We start from the raw sequence: 21,554 nt of genomic DNA, 5'->3' as shown, positions 1-21,554 counted from the left end.
AAGGAGGACGGCACTTTGAAAGGGGTGTATCTCTGCCTCTGATTCTTGTCCGTGACATGGGAGAGAACCGTGACATGGGAGAGAGAAAAAAAGGAGCTGCCTGATTTCCAGCATGACTCATAAACAAACGGAGGACAGACTGACTGCCTCTTATCAGAGCCTGAGTATGCGCCCCCGGACTGAGGGTGAGTCATACTGGAAGTCCCAAGTCTTTTGTTGGTCAGAGAGATTGTTTTCCCTGCGGAAGTGGTGGATTTGGGGAGGTGGAGGGGCGGGGGGGGTGCTGTTTTGCTATTAATTTCTTCAATACTATCAGTGACCCCATGCTAAGCCCTGGGCTCCTAGGTGCGATCTGATTCCCTCAAAACCAAAAAAGCTTCCAAATTGAAGATAAAAACTGGCCATATCCACAAGGAAACTCATTTGGAGTTGATGGAAATGTCTGGAATATTGCAGTGATGGTGTCACAACATACACATATACCAGTTATCATTCAAAGTATACACTTTAATTATGTGCGGTTTATTGTATGTAAATTACACCGCAAAGATTTTTTAAAGAAATAAACACAGTTAACAGTTTGGTGGAAAAAAAAACAGACCTGGCCAACCCATTTTTATGGTGATTTATTCTTAAGCTCTCGGTATACGCCCTCACTACCCCATCCATACGCATCTGTTGCTTTGTATTTGGATGCAAACACAGAGGAAGTGTACATGCAGGAAAGGATGATGATGTCATACCACCTAACACTGGTGTGCTGATCCCACACGCCCAGAGAAGTGCTGGTAGGTGAGTTATTTATTTTTACTGACCCAAGACAGCAGGGATAGGTAAAGCATAGACTGGCAACAAATTTGGAGAGGAAAGTAGATGCTGGGTAGCAAAGGCAAAAAGAAGGACCGGCCATGCACCTGCCTCCACCTGCTCCCCGGCAGCCTCGAGACTGGAGACGTCTGTTTATGCCCTGGGTGCCTTCCCATTTCAGCAAATACAAGTCAGAGCAAGCCAACAGCATAACTGCGCCCAGGAGTTTCGCCGATGGGCGGTGCCGACAGATCCCACACATGTGAAATGACTTAACACTTGGACGCCGGCAAACCCGAAAGCAAGTTAATTTAGGGGGAAAGGAACACATATGTGCTTAGATGGCAAAAAAGAAAACAAAAAAAAACACCAAGTGGTTTGGCAGGTGGGGCTAATCAAGAAAGAGCCACAATGAAGGGAGGGGCGGCCCAGATGTTTTTAGATGTGATCGACCTCAATTGGGAAAATATGAATATGAGTTTATGCAGGGGCTGGCTCACGATCTTCTTCTGAAAAGTATGTGATATTTTTCTGCTTTCAGATGACATGCCCGTAGTGGACAGGAAAAGTGACTTTTCCTTCCTCCTCCTAGAGAGATTCTCTCGATAATACCTGCTTCTGGCTGATAACCTTGTGGGTAAGGTTTTAATTATTTATTTCATTGTTCCATATGTCGGCTGCTGTCTTTTGGTGAACAAATTCAAGGGACACAACAAAGTGATTTGGAAAATTTGTCATCTTTACAAGAAGGTCATTAATATAGGAGGGCTTTGTTTTAATCTCATCTCTCTGTTACTAAGTCTGTGGCAGGGGGAGGTGCTTGTGTGTATGTGTGTGTGTATTTTCTGACTCCCTGGATTCTACATATACTTTGAAGGTATGTCCTTGCCACAGAGGCTGATCTCACATATACTAGCTGTGTCCTTAATTTCCGAAGACAGTCCCAAATTTCATCTATTTACCTGACATACCCCCATAAATGCATTCATTCTTTTTAGACTGTTTTTTGCTATACAGGCACACCTTGGAGATACTGCAGGTTTGGTTCCAGGCCACCTCAAGAAAGCAAATATCACAATAAAGCAAGTCACACAAATTTTGGCGGCTCCCAGTGCATATAAAAGTAATGTTTACACTGTAATGTCATCTATTAAGTGTGCAATAGCATTATGTCTAAAACACAATGTACATACTTTAGTTAAAGAATACTTTATTGCTAAAATGTGCTTACCATCATCAGAGCCTTCTGTGAGTCATGGCAGTAACATCAAAGATCACAGATCACCACAACAAATATAATAATGAAACATCTCGAAATATTGCCAGAATTACCAAAATGTGACACAGAGGCATGATGTGAGCAAATGCTGTTGGAAAAATGCCAATAGACATGATTGATACTGGTTTGTAAAAAACGCAGTAACTGCAAAGCACAGTAAAACGAGGTGTACCTGTGTAAACACGATCTGTAGAAAGGACGACTCACTCAGCAAGTGTTTACTCTCGAAATCCAGGGTCTTCAAAATCATTATTTGGAAAACAATGCCAGTTAACTCAACAAACACTCATGAAGCACCTACTGTGTGCCAGACGGTAAGCAGAACACAGCCCAGGGGCTGGAGTTACAGGTTGTTGTTTTTTCCAGATCTTAAAAGAATCTGAAAAGCAGAGCCAGCTTTTGAATTTGTAATAATGGAATTACAGTAAATATTACTTGGATTAAACACACACACACTCATTGCCTGGAAATGTCCAAACCTTCCAAGCACTGTGATATGCATTACAGAGTTCTGGGATGCCATGAGCATAGGTTACAGAGGCTGTAAAAGTAGACTTCGTGGCAAACTGCCCAGCAAGGCCTTCTTTCACATTTAATGCCTTGTAGGAATAAGATAGCAGGAGACGAGTCTTTCCAGCCGATGAGAGAGCTGAGTTGTCTTGAAAAGTCAAGGAACCAATGTCCTCAGCTGCTGAAGGTCTTTGGGCTATTCCCTGGTTTCGCTGAATGGTGTCAGAGGGTGGTTTTGAAATGGAAGAGAATTTTTATAAAATGAAAGACAAGCCCCAGGTAGGTCTGTATAACTTACTCCTTAGAGCAGTTTAGGAGATACCTTTGCATGTGGTTTGTAGTAGGTGCTTCAAACCTTCCATCTATGCCTTCAAACTGAATCTTCAATCTGTCGTCCAGATTCAAGCTTCCTATGTTTCCTCTGGTTAATAATTGTGTTTTCTTTATCATATTCTAATTTTCGTTTAACGTAAGTTTTTTATTTCTTATTGGACTCCGGTACACAGAAGTGCATAACTAATTAATAATCCTTGGTTCATGAAACACGTCGCCATTGATCCATGTATGACCTGCTTTATTTAGTTTGTTATTTTTAATAATGAGAAAGTACTCATGAAGCTACCACCCCGCCCCCCCCAAAAAAAGCTAGAACCTTGACAATAAGATTATAACTTACATCTAACCACACAGATCTACCCCCAGCCTATTTCCCTGCTTCTCCCAAGCCAAAGCGAACCCTCATCCTGATTTATGTGTTCAGTATGCCCTTGCTTTCTTTTTTATCTAGCCTCACGGTTTTATATATATAATATGTATTCAGAAAAGTGTATGTGTCTATATGTGTGTATATATGTTGTTCTTAATTTTATAGAAAAGACGTCGTGTTATATGTAATTTTTTAGGACTTACACTGTTAAGATTCATCTACTGTTGCATGTTGCTGTCTTTCGTTTGTTTTGGCTCCTCTATAATATTTTATCATATAAGCGTCCCACAGTTTATCCAGCAACCCTCTCATTACTGGTCATTTGGGTCATTCACAGATTCTTGATATTGTAAACGGTACTTTTATGAACATTCTTGTACGTGGTCTTACACATATGCAAACATTTCTCTTGGGCACGTACCTAGAAATGAAATTGTTGAGTTGGATCGTGCACATGTGCTTGATTTCAGAGTACAAAGCCAAACTGTTTCCCAAAATGGTTGCCCCAGTTTACACCCCCATCAGCAATGTGTATGAGAAGTGATGGGTCCACACCCTCTCCGACACTTGATGTTTTCAGGCTTTTTCATTTTTGCCGACTGATTGTGTGTGAAACAGTACCTCACTGTGGCTCTGATTCGCATTTTTACCTTTGCTGGTGAGCATCCCTTTGAATATGGTTGGCCAAACATATCCCCTTTCTTCTGAAAAGTGTCTGCGTGTGTTTTCTGCCCATCTTTCTACAATTGCTGGTGCTTTTCTTATAAAAGCGGTCCTTATTATGTTCTCAATACTAATCCTTTGTTTGCTGTACTTCTTTTCACTTTCTTTAAGGTACCTTTTGATGGATAAAAGTTCTTAAGATAATAAAATAGATCAATCTTTTCTTTTGTAGCTAATGCATTTCTTTAATCTTTATTGGAGTATAATTGCTTTACATAGTTGTGTTAGTTGCTGCTGTATAACAAAGTGAATCAGCTATACGTATAAATATATCCCCACATCCCCTCCCTCTTGCGTCTCCCTCCCACCCTCCTTATCCCACCCCTCTAGGGGGACACAAAGCACGGAGCTGATCTCCCTGTGCTATGTGGCTGCTTCCCACTAGCTATCTATTTTACACTTGGTAGTGTATGTATGTCCATGCCACTCTCTCACTTAGTCCCAGCTTACCCTTCCCCCCCTCCCCGTGTCCTTAAGTCCATTCTCTACGTCTGTGTCTTTATTCCTGTCCTGCCCCTAGGTTCTTCAGAACATTTTTTTCTTTTTTTAGATCCCATATATATGTGTTACATACGTTATTTGTTTTTCTCTTTCTGACTTACTTCACTCTGTATGACAGACTCTAGGTCCATCCACCTCACTACAAATAACTCAATTTCATTTCTTTTTATGGCAAGTAATATTCCATTGTATATATGTGCCACATCTTCTTTATCCATTCATTTGTCAATAGATACTTAGGTTGCTTCCATGTCCTGGCTACTGTAAATAGTGCTGCAATGAACATTGTGGTACATGACTCTTTTTGAGCTAATGCATTTTTTAATTTTCTTTTTTTTCCAATTTTTATTGGCATATAGTTGATTTACAATGTTGTGTTAGTTTCTGCTGTACAGCAAAGTGAATCAGTTATACATATACATATATCCACCCTTTTTTTAGATTCTTTTGCCATATAGGTCATTACAGAGTATTGAGTAGAGTTCCTGTGCTATATAGTAGGCCCTTATTATCTATTTTATATATAGTATTGTGTATATGTCAATCCCAATCTCCCAACTTACCCCTCTCCCCCTTCCCCACTGGTAACCATAAGATGTAACTAATGCTTTTAATTTAAGAAATCTTTTTTTAACTTGTCTAATCAATCTTTTCCTATTGCAATATCTAAAAGATATTTATCTGTATTTTATACAAAAAATGAAAAGTCTCTCCTGGCAGAAGAAACTAGGAAAGCAGAGGTGGGAAAAAGGAAGCAATAGAACCCCAGGCACTGGTGCACAGCAACCTAGGGAGGGATGGGGGTGGGATATGGGGGGTGGCAAGACCAGGCCCTGGTAGGATTTATAGCCCTGGTAGGGTTTATTTTATTTTTTAATGACATTTTGTAGTTTATTTTGATTTTATTTATTTATTTTTGGCTGTGTTGGATCTTCATTGCTGCGCATGGGCTTTCTCTAGTTGCAAGGAGCAGGGGCTACTCTTCGCTGTGGTGGGCGGGCTTCTCAGTGCGGTGGCTTCTCTTGTTGTGGATCACAGGCTCTAGGCGTGCGGGCTTCAGTAGTTGTGGCACACGGGCTCACTAGTTGTGGCGCATGGGCTTAGTTGCTCTGCAGCATGTGGGATCCTCCCAGACCAGGGGTCGAACCTGTGTCCCCTGCATTGGCAGGCGGATTCTTAACCAGCATGCCACCAGGGAAGCCCAGCCAAGGTAGGCTTTTATAATATTTACCAGTTGTATTGTGTTCATCCCCTCTCCCCCAATTATAAACAACACATAATCTCATCATATTTGGGCTGTAGAAAATAACAACCATAATCCCATCACTTGGGGTTTTTTCTATACATATTCATATGTTAATCTCCTGATATATACATATCTCTTTCTCCTGAAAGGCTGTAACCCCCTTTATGTCACTGCCAGTACCCTGACCCTAGCCATGGACACTTTCTAGATGTGACCATCCTTGACCCAGGAGTAGCCTCCACTAGAGTTGACAATTACTTTAAAAAAAAAAAGAACTTCTACTAAAGAAACTAAGAATCTTGTGCAATTATTAGAAAATAAGAGTAGGCAAAAAACTACATCTAATTTTACTAGCCAGAGATATCGTTTCTGGCATTTTGACATGTATCCTAGCTGTTTTCTGTTTTGGAATCTTCCCATAGATGCTATTGTATATAGTTTTTCAACGTGATAAATGTTCTTCCACATCATTATTTGAGCGGTACAGAGTATATCCTTGTGTGGGTGGAAATTAAAATATTTATCAAATGTGCATCAGCGCCACCAACCAATCCAAGTTGCTCTCCCACACTCGTATCAGCCCCAGACTTTATCAGACCAGTTCTGTACTGTCGACCCTTACGTTTCCAATGGTTCCCTATTAGAAGAAATGGTGACATGCGTCTCATTTACACTAAGCCTTTGTGCACATCCATGATAATGTTCTCAGGATAAATTCTGATACGTGGGAATTCCTAATCAAAGAGTAAGAACGTGTTTTCACTTTTTGATATATCCAGTGGACTTGCTCTCCAAAAAGGTTTTATCAATTTATATTCACATCAGCAGGATGTGAGAACCCATTCTCCTACAAACTCACTAAGAATAGCAGCATTGTGACTTCTATCAAAGTACTCTTAAGTTCAATGTCATTTCACTATTTTAACTTGTATTTCTTCAATTATTATTGAGATTAATTTTTTCATCTGTTTCTTGGCCATTTGTTTCTCTCTCTCCAACCCCCACCCTCCTCCCCAGCCCTTTGTGTGTGTGTGTGTGTGTGTGAATTGTCTATTGGTGTCATCTCCCCTTTTATCGACCCAATATTCTTTCTCTTATGTCTTTTTAAGAACTACATCTGTTGAGGGTTTTAACCAGTTTCATAAACATTGCAAACATTTTTCTAAATTTGTCTTTTATCTTTTTTTCTACGCTTTTGCATTTCAGATTTTTTTAATCTGATATGTTTTGGTATTTTAAAAATTCCCTTTTCATTTGAGGATATGTACAATTCACCTGAATTTTAGGGGGGTATTCTTATTTCATTTTTTATATTTAAATCTCTGTTCCATCAAAAACTGATGTCAGTTTATGATGGGAAGTCTGGAGCTAACTTTTTCAAAATGGCTAGCTAGTTGCCTGACATCATTTCTTGAAAAATGTTTTCATTTTTTAAAATTTCATTAAAGTATAGATGATTTACAATGTTGTGTTAATTTCTGCTGTACAGCAAAGTGATTCAGTTATATATATATATATATATATATATATATATTCTTTTTCATATTCTTTTCCATTATGGTTTATCACAGGATATTGAATATAGTTCCCCTGTACTATACAATAGGACCTTGTTGTTTATCCTTTCTATATGTACTAGTTTGCATCTGCTAATCCCAAACTCCCAATCCTCCCCTCCCCCACTCCTCCTCCCCTTGGTAACCACGGGTCTGTTCTCTATGTCTGTGAGTCCATTGCTGTTTCATAGATATGTTCATTTGTGTCATATTTTAGATTCCACATATAAGTGATATCATATGGTATTTGTCTTTCTCTTTCTGAGTTACTTCGCTTAGTGTGATAATTTCTAGGTCCATCCATGTTGCTGCAAATGGCATTATTTCATTCCTTTTTATGGAGTAATATTCCATTGTGTGTGTGTGTGTGTGTATATATATATATATATATATATATATATATATATGTGCCACATCTTCTTTATCCATTCATCTGCTGATGGACATTTAGGTTGCTTCCATGTCTTGGCGATTGTAAATAGTGCTGCTATGAACATTAGGGTACATACATCTTTTCAAATTAGAGTTGTTTCCAATATATGCCTAGGAGTGGGATTGCTGGATCATATGGTAACTCTATGAAAAATGTTTTCTTTACCTGCTGATTTGAAGTAGGACTTGTACTATATCTATGTGCACATTTGGATCTGGTTTTTTTTTTTTTTTTTTTTTTTTTTTTTTTTTATAATTTTTTTTTTCCCCTACTTTATTTATTTATTTATTTATTTTTGGCTGTGTTGGGTCTTCGGTTCGTGCGAGGGCTTTCTCCAGTTGCGGCAAGCGGGGGCCACTCTTCATTGCGGTGCGGGGACCGCTCTTCATCGCGGTGCGCGGGCCTTTCACTATCGCGGCCCCTCCCGTTGCGGGGCACAGGCTCCAGACGCGCAGGCTCAGCAGCTGTGGCTCACGGGCCCAGCCGCTCCGCGGCATGTGGGATCTTCCCAGACCAGGGCTCGAACCCGTGTCCCCTGCATTAGCAGGCAGACTCTCAACCACTGCGCCACCAGGGAAGCCCTGGATCTGTTTTTGTGCTTTCAAGTCTCATCCTGTTATGTTGATTGTTCCTATAGTCATATCTTATAAGTTTAATTATCATTTTATAATAAATTTTAATTATTTGTTGGACAGATGCTTCCCTATTATTATGCTCTTTGACATTTTTATTGGCTAGCTGGCTATCCTCAAGCATTTATTCTTCCAGACCATCATTTAAGACTCTCTTGGTCAAGTTTCCCCAAAAAAGTTATGTTTAGATTTTTATTGGAATTGTATTAAATTTATGTTATTTCGGTAATAATGGACATCCTTACAACAATATTAGGAAAATGGTATGTTTTACTTTACTTGTGTTGAAGTCATTTTCCTGTTCTTCAGCAGTATCTTGCAGTTTAAGTCACACAAATCCTGCACATTTCTTGCCAAGTTAATTCAAAGTTATTTGTTGTTATTGCACATGGTGACTAAACTCTCTTCCCTCCTCCAACCCCGAGTCATTCTGCTATATTAATTTTTATGGATTTTGTAACTGGCCATCTTACAGAACTCTTATTCATTTTAAGGGTTTTTCATTGAATCTTTTGGATGTTGCAGGTAGCTCATTACCCCCCAAATGATAATTTTGTCTCCCTTTCCATATTTATACCTCTTTTTCTAGTTCTTGGCTTCAGTATGGGTTCAGGAATTCAGAGGCCCATGGGGCCCAGGCAAGTAACATAAATGAGAGAACTGGGCCCGGTGAGGCCTTTGGCAAACGGGAGAGCACAAGTCTTACCTAAAGGGAGAAGTTCTTACTCAGCCCCAGCCATTTTGTGCCGTTTGAGAAACAGGCCTGTGTTGACAGGTGGTCAGATTTTTTTTAAAGATATACCCAAAATCAGGTGTTTTTAAAAATGTGAAATCTATAAGTCTTTTAAGTGTTGAAAATGAATTCAAATGTTTTAAACAACAGGCAAGTCAAATACAGAATATCTGACGGTCAGGTTCAACCCAGGCTCAGAGTATGCCCCACTTTGGCTGGAACTTCCAGAATATAAGAATGTATTGAGTTGGAATATGAGGCAAGAATGCCTCATCCTGGTTTAGTAAAAATACCTCCGCTATTTGACCAGTTAGCTATTTTGTAGACTCCTGATTTATTCTTTTTCACGTGAAGCCTCCGTCTCTCTCCAATCTAACAGGAGTATTATACGAAGAGAGAATTTTGAATTCTATTAGCTGATATGGTTTTCTTCTTTGATGGATGAATGTGATGAATCCATACATTTTCTAATATTGAACCATCCTTGCCTTTGTGATTTGTGGAACTAAGCTATAATTAGTCACATTATGTTATTCTTTTACTATACAGTTGTATTCCATTTTCTGTCTTATTGAAGAGTTACAAAACTAGGAGGGAAAAGGTCTATTTTGTTTTGTTTTTGCAGCAGAACTCACCTATTGCCTCCATTGCACGACCACCACTATCCCCACCTTGTTTTCTTGGGTAAATAGTGTGACACTTAGAGGGAAGGGAGAGGTAGTAAAACTTCACCATGGCCACCCGGACATTCTGGAGGATTGATGGATGATTATTCAGCTTTCGTTTTGCTGAGGGAGAAATGTTCCAGCTTGATTCTTCTCAGTACAGAAATCTTGTTTTTTTAGAGGCTCTTTGAGGAAGAGGGGGAAAGAACTCTGGGGGGAAGGGACCGAGATGTCTAACAGTGTCTGCTGTGGTTTGTAATTTGGTTCCTTTCTCTGATGTCTCATAAAGCTATTAATAAAGTATCCATTGTCTTCAGTGTACTGTAGAATTGGGTCTTTTTTTGCAATGTGACAAACTATTAAGCAAAACCACCCTTAGACCCAGGCAAGGGCAGTTCCTGCCTTTGCTTTACAGGGCCCTGCTCTGTCCCTCTTTTGGCCACACTCTTCCCCAAAAGGTAAGGAGACCACAGGGTGAAGGTCCTACAAGTGGGTGCAGGCCTGTTTGGGTTGGGAATTCTGGATTACTGAATGCCTGGGCCCTGTGCTCCCTGCCTTCTACCTAACTGGCCCAAGCCTGCACCCAGGGCCTGTGCAGGCCTCTTTCCTATGTCCGTTCTTCCAGTGGAGGACAGCACAGCAGATGTTTGCACTCCCAGGCCTGGAAGAATGACCAAGGACAACTGATTTTTTTTTTCTGCATTTGTTTTTTTTAATTTTTAAATATTTATTTATTTAGTTATTTATTTTTGGCTGCATTGCTGTGTGCGGGCTTTCTCTAGTTGTGGCGAACGGGGGCTACTCTTTGTTGCAGTGCGCAGGCTTCTCATTGCAGTGGCTTCTATTGTTGCAGAGCACAGGCTCTAGGCACACGGGCTTCAGTAGTTGTGGCATGCAGGCTCAGTAGTTGTGGCTCGCGGGCTCTAGAGCGCAGGCTCAGTAGTTGTGGCACACAGGCTTAGCTGCTTCATGGCATGTGGGATCTTCCCGGACCAGGGCTCGAACCCATGTCCCCTGCACTGGCAGGAGGATTCTCAACCACTGCGCCACCAGGGAAGTCCCAGGAACAGCTGATTGTGTGGAGGGTGGACAAAGCTTGGACAAGTGGGCTGAAATGTCCACAGTATTCCCATAGGCCCGTTATGATGTAGGACGGAGCTGGGGACCATGAGGAAAGGGTGTTCAACTGTCCTTATGCCACTCAATAATATCTTAGAATGCCAAGGACACTGGGAGAATTCTCAGTTGAAACTTGGCTTCCCAAGTGGTTATAAAAGTATATCCATCAAAGTAGAAGTGCAACAATTTTTAAGCACAGTTTGCTTACTTATATCTCTTAATCACTCTGGCCATATGGTATACGGGCCTCCCTTCAAACTCTTGCTCCAGGTCCCATAATTGCTTGGGGAAAAAGTATTGCTGAGTCTAAGTCCTCCAGGTGATCATGAGACCACCAGGGTAGACCCACAAGAGGAAGCAATGTAGGGACTTCTGTATTCATTTGTTTCCCAGATAGTAAATTCAGCCCATATATTCTCTTCCCTTTCAAAATGACTCAAATGACCAAAGAAATAGAAAAATACCTGCATCCCTATCTGTCTTAGTCTCTGAGAGCTGCCATAACAAAGCACCACAAAATGGGTGGCTTAAAACAACAGAACTTTATTCTCTCTCAGTTCCAGAAGTTGGGAATCCAGGTGTCGTTGGGGCCATGCTCCCTCCAGAGGCTCCAGGGGAGAATCTTCCCAGCTCCTTGTGGCTGCTGGCATTTGCATTCATTGACTTGTACGTAGCTACATCCTTCCAGTCTCTGCCTTCATCCTCACATGCCCTTCTCCTTCCGAGTGTATCTCTGTGTGTCCTCCCCTCTTCTTAGAAGGATCGCAGTCACCGGATTTAGGGTGCACCCTAATCCAGTATGATATCATCTTAATAATTACATCTACAAAGACCCTATTTCCAGTTAAGGTCACGTTCTGAGGTTCCAGGCAGATATGGATTTTGGGGTGACACTAGTCAACCCAGTATACTATCCCTAAATAAGTTTGGTCTAAGGCTCTTGTTTTCTGTCTCTGTCTCTTTTTCTCTCTTCTCAGGATTTGGTTACCAAAGCTGGGTTAGTTTGTAAAATCATCTGGGACACTTTTAAACATTTTTTATGCTCTGGAACCAGCTAGGAATTCTCTCTTCCCTTAAGGTTTGACAGAATTTGCCCACTCACCCACCCCCACCCAAATCATCTGAGTTCGCATTTCAGCAAAGTTGCAGAAAGCTCTTTATCAGCTTCTTCTGTGATTTTTTTTGTCTTGAATTTTTCTACCTCTTCTTGAGTGGATTATATTGTCTTATTTTGGTTAATATTTTATTAGTATAAATTTGAACAGAGCGTACTTTTAACTGTAATCTTCTTTCATGTCTTTGTTTCTCATCCCTTTCATATTTCTAGGGCTATTTACTTGCATTTTTTCTTTTCTTCTCATGTAACCTTGCCAGAGGATTGTCTGTTTTATTGGTCTTTTAAAAGAGTTAGTTTTTTAATTTATCTTACCAATCCTATCGTTTTTGTTTTCTAATTTGCTTATGTCTGCTTTTATCTTTCCTTATTTCCTTCTACCGTCCTTAGATTTATTAGTTTTTATCTCAGTTGTTTAGTTAATTGCTCTTTTTATTTTCATTTTTATTGAATAACAAAACCACTTAAGCCTTATCTTTTCTCCAGTGAGTAGCCAGAGAGATGGGTGCACTGTAAGAATGTCGTAGCTAGGACTGAGGGCCTGGAAATAGAAGAGATCAAAACCACATTTCTCTGTTGGGGACCTGGCTATGGGTCCAAAATGCCAGTTGTTCAGATGCTGCTGCTATACACATTATCTCTTTTCTACTGTTGCTCCCTGCCGAATGCTAACCAAAGAGCCATGGTGGTCTCTAGTTGCTAGAGACTAAATGTTTATATCCCTTAAGTCATAGTTGGGGGCTTCCCTGGAGGCACAGTGGTTAAGAATCTACCTGCCAATGCAGGGGACATGGGTTCGATCCCTGGCCCGGGAAGATCCCACATGCCACGGAGCAACTAAGCCTGTGCGCCACAGCTACTGAGCCTGCACTCTAGAGCCTGCGAGCCACAACTACTGAGCCCGTGGGCCACAACTACTGAAACCCACGTGCCTAGAGCCCGTGCTCTGCAATGAGAGAGGCCACTGCAATGAGAAACCTGTGCACTGCAACGAAGTGTAGCCCCTGCTCGCCACAACTACAGAAAGCTAGCGCACAGCAACGAAGACCCAATGCAGCCAAAAATAAATAAATTAAATAAATAAGTTTAAAAAAAAAGTCATAGTTTGAAACCTAACCCCAACTGTGAGGGTATTAGAAGGCAGGGCCTTGGGGAGGTGATTAGTCATGAGGGTGGAGCCCTCATGAGTGGGATTAGTGCCCTTATAAAAGAGGCCCCAGAGAGCTCCCTCACCCTTTCCACCATGTGAGGTTACAATGAGAAGATGACAATCTATGAACTAGAAAGTGGGTCCTCACAGACACAAAATCTGCCAGCACTTTGATCTTGGACTTCCCAGCCTCCAGAATTGTCAGCAATACATTTTTGTTACTTATCAGCCACCCGATCTGTGATATTCTGTTATAGCAGCCTGAACAGACTAGTGAAGGGCTGGACTCCATCTTTCCATCAGTGATACTGTAACTGTGACCCTTCAAACTTTAACCCACTAGGATTCAAGGCCTCTCTGAATCAGTTTTGTCTTATCTGGGGAGCCCTAAGGCCTAAGTCATAATTGTTTGGAGTTTCATCAGCTGGTCTGCAAATGCTACAGCTGCGCTTGACAGACAACTGTGTGTACCAGGCAGGTTTCCTGCCCTTCTCCCACTCCAACTTTTTTTTTTTTTTTTTGGTTGTACCAGGTCTTAGTTGCGGCAGGCATGCTCCTTAGTTGTGGCTCGCCAGCTCCTTTAGTCGTGGCTTGCTGGCTCTTTAGTTGTGGCATGTGAACTCTTAGTTGCAGCATGCATGTGGGATCTAGTTCCCTGACCAGGGATTGAACCTGGGCCCCCTGCATTGGGAGCGCAGAGTCTTAACCACTGCACCACCAGGGAATTGTTGTTGACAATACAGGTTTGAGGATAGGGTGCAATGGGGAGTGAAACACTTTTCAGCCAGACCAGGTTAAGTCTGCTTGTAGCATCTTGAAAAGGCTCAGTTTCAAGGCATCCTGGAATGTCAGCAGAGGACAGCAATGGTCTGGGGCTAGGATACCTGACCCTGACCCCTGGTATCCAGGTGGAACTTGGTGCAGGACAGTGTAAGTATCCACTGGCCTGTTACAGGTGGTGGTCAGCATAGAGGACATACAAAATTGGGGGGGTATAAGAATGGGGGTCTCTGACAAGCCCCAATCGCCACACCTCCCTTCTTCACTAAGTGCAAATCTTTACTCCTAATTAATTCATTGTAGAGGTTCAGTCCTAGCATTTCATCCCTAAAATGATGAATAATAACAAACATTTCCTGAGCTTTCCCCATGTGCCAGATATTGTGCTCAGTTTTTTCTTAATGGCTTTAGTGGGATAGAATTTACATACCATAAGATTGACCCATTGTAAGCATACAATTCAATGATTTTCAGAAAATAAATAGAGCTGTGCAGTCATTATCACAATCCAGTTTTAGACTATCCCATCCCTTCCCAACACTCCCTCAAACGTGTGTACAGTTAATTCCCACTCCCACTCTCAGCCCCAGGCAACCACTGAACTTTCTGCCTCTCTACAAATTTCTCTTTTCTGTACATTTTATAGAAATTGAATCATGCAATATGTAGTCTTTGGCTTTTGGCTTCTTTCACTTAGTGCAATGTTTTTGACATTTGTCTATGTGGTAGCATATATCAGTACAGATCTTCCTTGACTTTACAGTGGGGTTACATCCCAATAAATTGAAAATCTCATAAGCGGAAAGTTCATTTAATACACCTAACCTGCCAACCATCATGCCTGGCCTAGCTTAAACATGCTCAGAACACATATTCACCAACAGCTGGGCAAAATAATCTAACACCAAGCCTATTTTATAGTAAAGTGTTGAATATCTCATGTAATTTAGTGAATACTGTGCTGAAAGTGAAAAACAGAATGGTTGTCTGGGTCCAGAACAGTTGTAAGTGTATTTGTTGTTCACCCCCACGATAACATGGTTGACCAGGAGTTGTGGTCGCTGCCACTGCCCAGCGTCATGAAAGAGAATCATGTTGCATATCACTAGCCCAGGAAAAGGTCAAAATTCAAAATTCGAAGTATGGTTTCTACAGAATACATATCAGTTTTGCACCACTGTAAAATCGAAAAATCACAAGTCAAACATCATGTCGGGGACCATCTGTATTTTGTTCCTTTTTTATTGCTGAGTAGTATTCCATCGTATGGATATAACACATTTGTGTATAACGGACATTTGGATTGTTCCAACTTCTTAGTTATTGTGGTATAAAATAATGCTGCTGTGAACATTCAAATACAAGTCTTTGTGTAGAGATATATTTTCATTTCTTTGGGGAAGATACTTAAGAGTTCAGTTGCTGAGTTGTACAGTAAGCTTATGATTAAATTTTTAAGAAACTGGCAAACTGTTTTCCAAAGTGGCTGCGCCATTTTACATTCCTACCAACAACATATAAGGATTCTAGTTTCTCCACATCATTGCTAGCACTTGCTATTGTCTCTCTTTTAGTTTATAGCCATTCTTGTGGGTGTACAGAGGTATCTTAGTGAAACTTCATTTTTTTAATATCTAATCCTCCCACCAACCCTGTAATAGTCAGTATAGGCTAGGTTATTCTGTGGTAAGAAACAATCTTTAAACTTCATTGGCTTAAGACAACAAAGATATATTTCTCCCTCCTGCTACATATCCAGTGGTGATTAGAACTGGGAGGAGGGGCAGTGCTCATCAAAGACCCTCAGGGTGGGGACTACTGGAAACACCTGAAGTTAAAAATCAAACTGTACATCAATTCTTAAAGCTTCCTCTGGTAGTGAGAAATCACTTTCATTCTTATTTTGCTGGCCAGCAAATTACACAGTCATGATTAACTTCAAAGGGGATGAAAAATATAATAATAACTTTATCATGTACCTAGAGGGGAAAGGGAGTTGGAATATTTGTGAATAGACTAATGACTTTCATAAATACCAAGAAGAAGATATTACATCACCATTTTACAGGTTAGGAAACCAAAGTTCAGAACCTAAGTGCTTTGATGGAGGGTGCATAGCTAATGAATTGAACCAAGGCAATCTGACTCCCAAGGCTGTGTTCTCAACTACTGCACTAAAGTTGTCATCTAGATAGTGTTGATAAATAGTTTTTGGAGACATCCCCACTGTGGGAGTAGGTGAAAAACTTTGGCACTGGTTTTTCTTGATCCCATAGTGGGGTAGATCACAGGTCTAGAGAGATCCAGATCGTGGTCACCAAGTTCTACTGGATGTTGGCTTCTGCCTTAGACTACGTTCCATGTACTCATGTCCTGAATAGTAGAGAAGACCCTCAGTCCTGTCACCACCTTCATAACTACAAATCATATCCCTCTGCCCATCCCCCAAGCACGCCCCATGTTTTTGCTCTCAAAAAATTCAAGATCTGACAGCCTTGTGTGACTGGGTCTGATCAAATAAACTTTTTAATTGGAAACCAACAAAAACAGTGTGAGAGGGTCCATTTTAGTGAACAGGGCATAGCAGCAGGAAACTCCCTGCAGGTAACTCCCAGCCATGAGGGGAGGGTGGCTGTGAGGTTCCAGGGACCCTGGCTAGAAGTGCAGCTCCAGTATCAGGCCTGGTTTGAAATCTGGCTCTGTTAGCTGCCTATGCATCCTTGTGTGAGGTGCTCCTCCAAGCATCAGTGCCCTCCTGTGTAAGTGAGGCTAACACACAGGAGGACCCATTGCTTGGGGTTGCTAGGATTTAATCAGAAAGCATGTAAAAAGCACTCATCCTGGTGCCTGGAACTTAGTGAGTCTCAGTGATCATGCTAATAATACCAATATCATCATAATCATCATCAAAGCACTTGGTAGATGGAAATAGGAAACTCTCCAGATTTGGTGCTCAGGGATTTGCTGGTGTTTGAATCTTATTCTTTTTAGAAAAAAATTTTAATTGAACTATAGTTGATTTACAATACTGTGTTAGTTTCAGGTGTACAGCAAAGTGATTCAGATATATATATATATATATATATATTCTTTTTCAGATTCTTTTCCATTATAGCTTATTACAAGATATTGAATATAGTTCCCTGTGCTATACAGTAGGTCCTTGTTGTTTACTGAGTTATATTCTTCTTTTAAAATTTATTTATTTTATTTATTTTATTTTTGGCTGCATTGGGGCTTTGTTGCTGTGCCTGGGCTTTTCTCTAGTTGCAGCGAGCAGGGGCTACTATTTGTTGCGGTGCACGGGCTTCTCATTGAGGTGGCTTCTCTTGTTGCGGAGCATGGGCTGTAGGCGCGAGGGCTCAGTAGTTGTGGCTCATGGGCTTAGTTGCTCCACGTCATGTGGGATCTTCCCAGACCAGGGCTCGAACCCGTGTCCCCTGCATTGGCAGGTTGATTCTTAACCACTGTGCCACCAGGGAAGCCCCTATTGAATCATATTCTTGATTGAAGTCGTCTTTGGATGACCTTACCTACCTCTGATCATGCCCTGCTCTGTCAACACGGGTCCAGGGCCATTTATGATAAGTTGAGGAAGGGGAAGGGAATTCAAAAAGAAGATGATGAATAACAGAATAGGATAAGAATAGGCCAGTTAGGAACAGAAGAGAGAGTAATTTCCTTGAGGGTGGAAATAATTTAATAATGTGGTTAAGAACATGGTTCTTCCTTTTTCACTGGCTCTGGGACCCTGAGTAGGTCACTTAACCTGCCTGGCCTTCTGTCTAGGAGAACTTAGGGGATGAGATCACGAAGCCAACTTTAGTTTTGCCTCCTCTTATCTCTCTGCAGTTTCAGTGGATTAAGTCCTTATCTTGGCACTGGATGGAAACTTCAGGGGGGAACCACGACTTTCCTTTCACTCGTAGTTTTTTTTTAAGTCCTATGATTTCTAAGTCACAAATTGGTCTCATTTCCAAAATTAGAATGTCCCATCCAATTATGAATAATACTTCGCACTATATTTAAAGATAAACCTGTTTTTCCTCTTCCTCCATCCACCCATCATAATGGGCTACTGACCTTCAGGGAAGAGGGAAATAGACACTCACCATCTTCCCCCAACAAACACACACAAGGGGGTAGAAGAGAGAAAATTCAGGACAAATAAGCGTTGGGGAGGAAGGTAAAGGCAGACCTCAGAGAGATTGTGGGTTCGGTTCCAGACCACGGCAGTAAAGCCGATATTGCATTAAAGAGAGTCACATGAATTGTTTTGGTTTCCCAGTGCATATAAAAGTTATGTGTACACTATACTGTAGTCTATTAAGTGTGCAATAGCACTATGTCTAAAAAAATGTACATACATAATTTACATACACACATAATTTTAAAATACTTTATTGCTAAAAAATGCTAACCATCATCTGAGCCTTCAGCAAGTCATAATCTTTTTGCTGGTGGAGGGTTTAAACTATTGTGAGAATTACCAAGGTGTGACACCGAGACACGAAGTGAGCAAATGTTGGAAAAATGGTGCTGATAGACTTGCTCAACATAGGGTTGCCATAAACCTTCAATTTGTAAAAAATGCAATTATCTGCAAAATATAATAAAACGAGGTATGCCTGTACTTACTTGACTATTAGAATCAAAAGAAGATGTTGCATCCTCTGGGTATGCTTAGGTACCACACAGGGTCATGGCCGAGGGTCATGTTCATGGGTATTAGAGAGTCCCCAGCATGGCTTAATGCAACTCATACCACCAGCCCCTTCACACCCCCAAGAATCTGGTGATTCATCTCCAGCCTCTTCTGATGAGGACTCATTGCCCTTCTCAGCCACCCTGTGAGACAAAATCTAAGATGATCCATCAGTCAGCTCGCTCCTGTGAGGTCCATTGACAGTCTTTAGGAAATACTCATCCTCTTCTTGGCTTTCTAGCCACATCTCTCACCCTCTGGACTGCTCAGGGGATAGCCTCCATCTCCCCAGATACAGGAACCTCTTGGCAAACTCTCCATAGTATCTCGAAGAAGCTGCTCTCACGAGACTTGAGGTGCAAGAACGAGTTAAACACGCCCACCTTCTGCGTGTGTGTTCGTTGGGAAGCGAAGGACAACATGGTATTCACCCCCCAAAAACATCATCGTAAAATCCTCTCTCAATACCTGTCGATTCTTTTTTATCCTCTTTGTGGATTAGGGACCTGTGAAATTGGAGAGTTTAGAGTTGTGAACCTAATTCTAAAGTATTTGCTGTGAAAATCTATATCTTCATCTGGTAACTCCCTTTGCAATTTCCTACCTATTTGATCTCTGTATCTCTCCGTAACTTCCTAATGAACCATCCTGTTACATGTAAAGTGGAGATGTTATTTGTACTTCCCTTGCGGGGGTTTTTTAGGAGATGTGATGGCATAATTGATGCATGTGAAGTGCTAAGCACAGTGCCCGGCCCTGAGAAAGATTTCAGATACATGCTGATATTATTCCTCCGGAATCCCCAGCACTTAGCTGAGGATATGACATGTAGGAAGCTTTCAATAAATGTTAACAAATGACTTGTAAATAGCTAACTGTATTGCAAGGCAGAATAACGTAAGTGCTAAATAAGTGTCTAAGCTCCGTATCATGACAACCAAGTGAGGCTGTAGGTAATTCTGAGAGATGCGACCGAGGAAGCCTCAGCAGGGAAGCAGTATTTGGGATTTCAGTAAACGGAGAATGGAGCCATTGAGCACGTGCATGGTCGCAGGATGGTATGTGTTTCTGGAAGAGACCAACAGGGTGAGAAAAGGGAGTGCAGGATTAGCTCTTACTTCTGGATGGGACTGGGAGGTTAGTTTACCCAAATGATGTTTTCTTCTGGGCCAGCGTCTCTCAGTGCGGGATCTCTCAACAACAAGTGAGAGAAAATCAACTCTGACAGGCCTGCCCGGCAAAGGGAAAATATTGGCTCGTGAAAGTGCAAAGTTGAGGAGTAGGTTCCGGCATCAGGTCCAGCTGGATTCAGGGTTCAGATGATGTCAGCAGGCTCTGTTCTTCAGCTCTGCTTTTGCTCCGTGCCGTTTTCATTCTCATCCAGGCTCCCCCAGTGCAGCGGGACGGCCATGGGACTGCCAGAGGCTGCCCTCCCCTCCAGAGGCAAATTAAGCACCTCTTCATCCTCGCATGCCCAGCAGAAGTCCTGAGATTCATTGTCATTGGCCTGTCCTGGGTCCCATGTTGATGGGGAGTTATGGGCTTAGGCCAGCACCAGGCGGTATAACCAACAGATTTTACTCCAAGTACTCAATTTCTACCGCAGGAGACCAGGCTCTGGAGCTAAACTGCCTGACTTCCAATCCCAGTTTACCAGCTGTGTGACCTGGAGCAGGGGCCATAATCTCTTAGTGCCTCCGTTTCTTCGTCTGTAGAAGAGAGATAATAATGGTCCCTACCTCGTAGGGTTTTTGGAAAGCTTACATGAGCTTTTACAAAGCGCTTATTATTGTTTTTTGTTTTTCATTTTTGGTTGCGTTGGGTCTTCGTTTCTGTGCGCGGGCTTTCTCTAGTTGCAGCGAGCGGGGGCCACTCTTTGTTGCAGTGCATGGGCTTCTCATTGCGGTGGCTTCTCTTGTTGCACAGCACGGGCTCTAGGAGCGTGAGCTTCAGTGGTTGTGGCTCAGGGGCTCTAGATCTCAGGCTCAATAGTTGTGGCGCACGGGTTTAGTTGCTCTGCGGCATGTGGGATCTTCCCAGACCAGGGCTCGAACCCGTGTCCCCTGCATTGGCAGGCGGATTCTTAACCACTGCGCCACCAGGGAAGCCCCTACAAATTGATTAGAATAGTGTCTCAAATGACCTGGCCAAATGCAGAATCCATGGTTGCTCTTGTTGTTACTATAGTGATTTGACATTGCTTGATGTTTATTCACAGTTATTCTAGATGTTTCCACCCCCACTGGTCTATCATGGAGAGGTGATTACCTTTCAAGCACACAGCTCAATGCAATTCAGAGCAAAGCCCCACCAGTCCTGGAACGCATACTCCGTGCCATAAAGCTGGCCATGCTTAAAAAGGGTCCTTTAATTCATGGCTCAAGGTCTGAAACCCTAGTCATCCCTGTACTTGGCAGAATGGGGAAAACCAAGAAGAAATCTGAGCACTCGGTCGCTTCCCTTAGGGAGTTTGCAATCTAATCTAAAGAACAGAACGCTCTGTCAAATACAGCCTGCACCAGGATCCATTCCCAGAGGGGACCTGCCCAAGCGCCCGGCCAGGGTGTTTACAGAGCGACCTCCTTCCTCTGTGGCTCCCTGTCGGTTACGATGTGAATGAGCGTTTAGAAAAAGAGATGAAGAAGGCAGAGATGGGCCGAATCCCAATGTCTGACTCACCCGCTTTTTCTCCCCCTCCTAAACCACGCTTACAACGAGGGCAACCCTTCCCCACGTAGTACCAGCAGGGTAACCTGAGAACATCCATTTAACGCATCTGTCCCTGTGCAAAGGACCTTCCAGTGACACCGAGCTGAGTGTATCCCGCTCTATTTATAGGCACTGTTTGTTTAATTCGAGTCCCGTCTCTAAGAATAAATAATGGACTCATCCTGG

The sequence above is a fragment of the Balaenoptera acutorostrata genome, chromosome 15, assembly GCF_949987535.1.
Source record: "Balaenoptera acutorostrata chromosome 15, mBalAcu1.1, whole genome shotgun sequence".
NCBI classification, from domain to species: domain Eukaryota; kingdom Metazoa; phylum Chordata; class Mammalia; order Artiodactyla; family Balaenopteridae; genus Balaenoptera; species Balaenoptera acutorostrata.
The sequence above is the reverse complement of the archived record's forward strand: the minus strand, read 5'-3'. Positions refer to the sequence as shown.